The sequence below is a fragment of the Centropristis striata genome, chromosome 14, assembly GCF_030273125.1.
Source record: "Centropristis striata isolate RG_2023a ecotype Rhode Island chromosome 14, C.striata_1.0, whole genome shotgun sequence".
NCBI lineage: Eukaryota > Metazoa > Chordata > Actinopteri > Perciformes > Serranidae > Centropristis > Centropristis striata.
This window is the reverse complement of record NC_081530.1, coordinates 32,701,893-32,709,522: the sequence shown is the minus strand read 5'-3', so window position 1 is coordinate 32,709,522 and position 7,630 is coordinate 32,701,893. Positions and strand designations below refer to the sequence as shown.

At 39.7% G+C, this 7,630-nt stretch overlaps 1 long non-coding RNA gene across 1 annotated transcript in view; it reads right to left on the bottom strand.

The window, feature by feature from the left end:
• The window catches only part of LOC131985079 (uncharacterized), a 12,344-nt gene extending 5,262 nt beyond the window's left edge, over positions 1-7,082 (bottom strand). The window contains exons 1-2 of the long non-coding RNA XR_009395612.1: positions 7,043-7,082; positions 6,891-6,954 (exon numbers count right to left, since the gene is read on the bottom strand). This is a non-coding gene — a long non-coding RNA (uncharacterized LOC131985079). The remainder of the gene's footprint in view (positions 1-6,890; positions 6,955-7,042) is intronic.
• Between the last annotated feature and the right edge of the window lie 548 nt (positions 7,083-7,630).

The window sequence follows — 7,630 nt, the reverse complement described above, 5'->3', positions numbered from 1 at the left end:
GTTGCATGTCTGAAAATAGAACGAGAGCACGCTGACTTTGTGTGGTGAGTTCTAACAAGTGAAACCACTTGAACACAGAGCAGGATGTGTTGTTGTCTCTCACCTTTTATCACATTCAGAGGTGGTTCAACAATAATTACAATATAATTTCCGTGAGGCAACATTTTACTAAAACAACAATTAATTCAGTGTTTACTTTTGTTCTGTTAATAATGCACCAGGAAGCTTCCCTTCACTCTCCCTGTATATGTGCAGCCCAGAATGACTTTTAGAGAAGCATGTAAAACTTTATTAATAACAATAAAATGAGTGACTTAAACTTTCTGACGCAGCTCTGCATGAATGTGAATCAGCTACAGTGACAGGAAGTCAACATGAAAAGGTAAAAAAAATATGTTTAGATTTTATAAACTCCTTTCCATAAATAGAGTTTAAGAAAAATAAAGATATTTACTAACTGAGATAGAAAACAGAACAACTTAATTAAAGTGTGATGTTACCTGATGGGATCACCGTCAGCTCCACAGGTTCATCGTTACACAAATATCTTCCAGAGTCTGAGATGGAAACTCTGAGAATGAACAGGGACTTAAATCTGTCTCTCACTACATTGTATCGTCTGCCCGGGTCGTTGTGTCTTATTAACCGGTCACCATCAAGTGTCAGTATGTCGACTTTGACTCCATTTGTCTCTCTGCTCCACGTCACTTTACCTTCCACAGAGTGAGGACAGGGCAGATAGACTGAGGTCTGTTCTTCGACTATTTTATGGATTATTTCTGCTAAAGAAACAGAATTTACAATAAATAATAAAGTCCAGAAATTCCACATTTAACCGCCAAATGCAGAGATTGAACAATAATTATTATCTTGTTCTTATCTTTACATTATGGGTGAAGTTGAGTTAAATATATAAATCTAACCAATAATAAATGTGTTTTAACAGGTGAAGACTAACTGGTTAATATAAAAGTTCTTACCTGCAGAGACATTAGAGCCCAGAACAAAGAGCAACAGGCAGCTGAAGATATTCACCCTCATCTTCATACAGACTGAAATGATTCAGGACACAGAGTCACTTCTGACTTCAGCTTCTGTTTCACGTGAGAACAGGAACTGTGATGTTATATGTGTGAGAGTTGCCCAAACAGAAACACCGTCATTGTGGTCGATGTTTTTTGTGAACATATAAGGCCAGATATCTTTCACCAGCTCGTACTGAAATCTATTGTGTAAAGTTTAGCATTATTAAGAGGAAGTGGACTTTTTAGGTTAAGTTAAAAGTAATGTGAGAAGTCGGCTGCTGTACAACGAAAACACGTCATTAATAATTACTATCGGAAAATCTTTTAATATGATACCAGCTACTTATATGTATTTATTTATTTAACTCTCAAAATATACAATGCAGTGCTGTATAAAGGCTCATACTAGAGAACTTTAATGAAAGACATTAATGCACAGAGCACAAAGCAGAAGTGGATTTGTACACAAGTTCCAAGAAGAGAAAACAAGAAGGAAGTGGTAGTTTTAGGCTAAGATAAAAGCAATGTGAGAAGTGACCTATCGTGCAAAGAAAACGTAGCAGCATAGAGGTGCTGTCTGTTTAGGGCCACTGGTGGCGGTAATGAGGTGGTCCTCTCCTTTCCTTTGCATCCGCGTCATTGGTGCGTCACTTCCGGGTCCCCGGTTGTTTGGCCGACAGGTATGGCTGCCCGCTGTTTCAACTCATTGATCGCTTGGTTCTTTCTGCGTGCTCACGGCATTTGTGTTTGTAGGGTGATTACTAGTGATGGGTCGGATCGTGCCGATGCTTCGGAGCGTGTGTCGAGAAATCCCGGAAGTCTTTGGTGGAGCGCGTATCGACGCTTGTGTTGTTTAGGGCGAGTGACGTCATTGATGACGTTCGAAGCCTCGGTGGTTCAGGAAATGGTTGGACTTGTGCACCCCTGCCTCCTCAGTCCCATGCTGGAGAGGTTGTCTCCAAAATAGAAACCGACTGAGTCCAGGCACAGTGGAGAAATTGTTGTTTTTAAACTGCAATCAATAAAGTCACAAGCACAATTGATGTCCCATCTCTGCCCCATGCTTTGAAAACACGGTAACACTTTTAACAAACATCTCATGTCCTATTGGATTTATTTTATCATTGACTGAAATGATGCTGGTAAAGTAAATAATAATGATTACTATATATTATTAATAATTACTAATACACTGCTATTAGCATTACCCACATATTAATCAAAACAACAGATAAATAAAATCCACACAAAAACAAATTAAGGTGTTTTTTTTTTCTGTTGGCAGTGATTATTTCCATGCACCAAGAGGCCTCACAAACAGCTCAAAGGTCAATGACGATCTGGACCAGCAGGGGGTTTGTGAGCACATGAAGCCTCAAGATATGAACCATTTCTCGAACCAGTTGGCTGGGAAGGTTCAAGGCTTCATGAGGCTTCATCTACCCATCACTAGTGATTGCTGCATGCTGCTCTGGGCAACTCATGTGCGGCGCTGCCTTTTGTTTGGTGAGTGTCCCCTCTTTCTCGGCGTGTTAATTGATGCTGTCTGATGGCTAACGCTAGTGTGGTCACAGGTGAATGCCAGCAGGGCCGCTGTCCTCTCTCCCTCCCTCCTCCTTGCGAGTGTGTGTGTGTCCCTAACAGGTGTGTGTGTGGGTGTATTAGTGTGGTCAACTACAGTATTATAGGGTGACCATATTTTGATTTCCAAAAAAGAGGACAATCGGCACGGCCTCGAGACACAAATTCAGACAGGCTTCCCGGAGGTTGATGAACATGCTTTATTATGCTTCAATGGTGCAAAATTAACTTCTGTAATAAAATAAAATGAAATCTGTAAAAACTTGTAACAAAATAATAGCTCTCGTAGACTCTTTTCAAATAAATGAATAAATAATATGAAATAATGTTCTAAATATGAACTCTTCTGTTAGAAAATCTAGCTTCAATAATATATCTCTTAATAACTGCAATAAGATAAATAATAGAAGAGTCTCACAAAGATACTAACTTAACAAACAAAAAGGATCTATACTTTTCATCTTTAGTTGTCTTTGAGCTTTGAGATCTCCAGCACCTTTATTAGACACTGAGACATTTAATGTGCCAGCTTTGCACACGGTGCACTCCGCCTCCCACCTGTCCCGACCGGGACGGTACGTCTGAAATTTTTTTTGCAGTTCATCTGTGAAGCTGCACTTACGCTTCGGCATTTCCCGTGCAATGCTGCTCCACTGTTCGATCTGCCCTCTGTCTGCTCTGCTCTCTGTCTCTCTGTGTGTGTGTGCGGCGCTGACCGGCCCACTAGGCAGCCTCTTGGTAATTACGTCTCGCAAAATTGTGTGCAAAGCGCCGGTCAATTTACGTGCACGTGTACTGGTCCTATGAAAAACAGTGAACACCGGACATTTTCGGGAATTTATAAAACCCGGCCGGACGCCCCGGACAGGACGTAAAAAGTGGACATGTCCGGGCAAAAGAGGACGCTTGGTCACCCTATGGTATTACAATATCAAGTAGTAACGCTAACAGTATCTTTTTCTAACTAGGAGCGTGCAATTAGCTGGTGGTTGCTGCTGCTTTGTCTCCATTAAAGACTTTGTCCCCACTAAGGACGTTGTCTCCACTAAACTGTCATCTGTAATTGATGTGATCACTCTGCTGGAGCTCGTTCCTGCGCGGCGTCGTGCCGCTGCGCTCAGTTAGATCTGATGTATTGTAGCCGAGCTGCTGCCTGGTGTAGACGGCCCACACCGTGCCCCAGAGCACTGATTCAGACTCTGACCAGGAAGGAGTGTTTATTATAAGTGTTTATTTTAGGTTTATTTTGTACACAATTCTGTTATTTTAGGATTAAAGTGGGCAGTCACTGATTTTGTTAACATTTGATGTTGTGTTCCTGTCATTGGTTGATTTGCCCACTAATTTGTTAATCCCTTTTTTTCTTTAGTTGCTGGAGACTGGTGGTGGTGGTGGTGGTGCTCAGGTGGTGGTGTCCTCCCCTTTTACGTCGTTTGCTGTGTCCTGGGAGTGGTCTTCACTAGAGTGTGTCACTTATGTCGGGTGTTTTAAGCAGGCGGCAATCTCCGTGTCTGAGCATGGAGGCCACCAGGAAGTGCATAAAGCCTGCAATTCACCGAAAATTCCAGTAGGGGGTGCTAAGTTTGGCTGCAAAAGAAATCTGCCCATTCATTTCAGTGCTAAATTTAAAAACTTCTCACTTGATTTATTACCTCAGAAAAAATTTCAGGGACAACACTATGGTCTCAATCGCTAGTAAAAAATCTTCTTCAAGACAATTTGATGTCAATAGTTCTAATAATGGCCCCATTTAGAAGAAAATAGAAGATACAGAATCGTATGATTTGGGGCGGGGCTACCTTTGATTGACAGGTCACTAACAAGGCGAGCCGTCACCAGGAGAGAAGCAGAGCGTATCCATGGCAACGTGTCAATAAAGTTATATATAACGTTATATAGATAGAAAAGAGGACGTTTAGCGGTTTGGTCTCATAACTTTGACCCTTTCACTGTATTTTCATTTAATGACAGTTTATTTGAACGTTTTGTTCAGTAAAATGTCTTGTTCAGCGTTTGGTTGGACTAACAGACACTCCAAGGAGTCGCTGCTCAGTTTTCTGAGGTAAGAAAGATACATTTTGTTTTTGTTTTTTTGCTAGCCAAAACTAACATCCCAGTTAATGCTCCAGTTAATGCTAACATGAATTAGCAGCGGCTTCTCTCAGTCAGGTTGAGGTGTAGAGAGGCTGTAGTCAGTGATCAGATCCCTCTCCTCCTCCACAGTCCAATTATGGTCTGCTCCGCGTATCGGAAACAAGATGGCGACGAGTGTAACGCTGAACTCGATGCTTCCAACGGGCCACAAACCAATGGGTGACATCACGGTGACTACGTCCGTTATTTATTATATTATTATATTTACAGTCTATGGTTTAAGTTGATTTCTTTATTGTGGGTGGATCTCCTCCCCCCTCTGCACTAGCCGTTGTCCATCCAGTCAGCTCCCCCCCTTTGCTTTTCTTGCTTTTACATTTGAATGACTGTTTTTAAGATCATTGTGAAAAAATTAATAAAACTGTATATTTCTATTTTCATAACCACGTCTCCTGCCTTTTGAGTAAACCTTACCTGTGTGCTGCTCCCAAATTAATTCCCTGGGTGGCGTTGTCGGTTTCTTTCCTTAATTTTAAATTATAAGGTTTCATTTCTTTTGTTCACCTACCCTCGCCACAAAAACACATTTTAACTGAAAAACAATACTCATACAAGTCTGAGAATCCTCTGAATTTAGTATTTTTTATTGCCGTTACATAAAATCTTTTAATTATATAACACCAGCTGAATGAAAACACAGTCATCTTGTCTTCATTGATCATTTCCTGTCACTTCTATGTGTCGAGCTGCAAAAAAGGAGAAATTAAACTTGCAGATGATGAAAGATATTTGACCTTAACTTCTGTTGCAACTTTTTTTAGTCAATGTCAGTTTGAAAACAGCAGATTTCTGTTGTTATTTAGGAGGATAGTTATGGTTACATAACATGGATTCTTACTCTGTTTGTTTGTTTGGTCTTTATATCTTTTTTATTGTATTTCTATGTCTTTGTGCTTCATGTGTCTCTGTGTATTTAATCTTTCTGTGGCTGCATTCAAGTGAGACTTTATCAGAAGTTCAGACAGGAGAGTTTATTTGTGTGTCACATTTCAGCAAAAAGATCATTCAGAGTGATTTACATAAACATAAAAAGGCTTCAAGAGAAAACACAAAAGCAACAAATCATAAAATCACATTTAGATACAATTAAAGAGCCAAAAGGTTAAAACAGCTGTAGTTAAAGTTACAGAGCAGTTTAAGAAATCTGATTCAATCAAAGGCAGCAGTCAATGAAAAAGTCTTTAGTTTTCATATTCTGATGATGATGATGATGATGATGATCTCAGATCCTTCTGTCTCGCTTCTATTTGACGAGCTGCAAAAGAGAGAAAACATTTCAGCGTCAACATTTAAACCAGGGGTCTCAAACTGGCGGCCCACGGGCCAATTGTGGCCCTCGTGATGATATTTTGTGGCCCCCACCTTGATATGAAAGTTTAATGTGAGTTTTATATGAATGGCACTTTACCGTGTTGTGTGTGGAAGGTCCCTTTAATTACTTTATTGGTAATTTTGTGTCTTTTTTTAATACTTTTGTGTCTTTTTTTTAAATAATGTGTATTTTTTTTAAATAATGTGTCTTTTTTTAATAATTTTGTGTCTTTTAAAAAAACTGTGTGTTTTTAAAATAATTTTGTGTCTTTTTTTGTAATTTTGTGTCTTTTTTTGGTCATTTTGTTTCTTTTTAAAGTAATTTAGTTTTTGTCTGTCATTTTGTGTCTTTTTTTAAAATAATTCTGTGTATTTTTTTTGTCATTTTGTGTCTTTTTAAAGTAATTCAGTCTTTTTTCATTTTGTGTATTTATTTATATTGTATCAATAATCATCAGGTCACTCTGCTCGGGCCAGTTCATCGCTGCTTACAACTTTAATTTATCTTGTTTTAAGAGTTAATTTCTTATTTTAAGCGTTCAACATGCTTATTTCTAGATTTAATAATCTTAATTTAAGAAATCCTGTCAAGGTAAATTATCTGTCCATGCAACAAGATCATTTCCCTCAGATTTAGTGTTTTTATCTTGTTTTCGCGCGACCCGGCCCACAGATAAGAGGATAAAAATGGATGGATGGATGGTTCAGTACTGGTTCAATGGTCTTCTATCTATTGTTACTCCCCTATTAGTCAAGTTATTTTTAGTAGATGAAGCGTAAAGATTTCTGAACTGAAATCCCACCACAGTTTTTACCTACTTTCTGCTGAGAACAATATTTCTGCATATTTCTCCTCCTCTCCGTTCTCAGACAATCTGTTGAGCTGCAGGAGAGAAATAAAAAGAGGTTTGTATTAATATCAGCTTGATTCACAAACAATAATAATAATACAAAGATTGACTCACACTCACCTCTATAGCATTAACATATTCAGGTTCCACAGGAGGTTCTGAAAAACACACAGCTCAGAAGATTATCATCTGGAACAACAGATACAATGAGTTTTGTGGGTTTTTGGTTTGAGTGTGTGTGTGTGTGTGTGTGTGTGTGCGTGTAAGTGTGTGTGTGTGTGCGTGTGTGTGTGTGTGCGTGCGTGCATGTATGAGGGGCATTTTATGCCAGCACACTATACTAAAACGCGTGTACAGCGCCTATGCGATGACATCAAACGTCTAACGTGCGCGTGTAAATTCCATTCACTTTCAATGGACAGACAGGCGTCACGTAGGCGTCACGCAGACGCTGTACACGCGTTGTTGCGCATACGCTTACGTGACGGCTGCGTGACGGGTGAACTACGCCTCAAATACGTGACATGAAGACCCGCGTGACTGTTAAGTACAATTCTACATAGGCGTACAGACACGCGTATTGCGAGTACACCAGATAACATGGGTGACGGGTGAAAAGTGCCACGAGCGAACGTAGTGGACGCCTGTGTGTGTGTGTAACGCGTTTACGCCTATAACAGTTCAGCTGTTACACAGAGTCTCATCTTC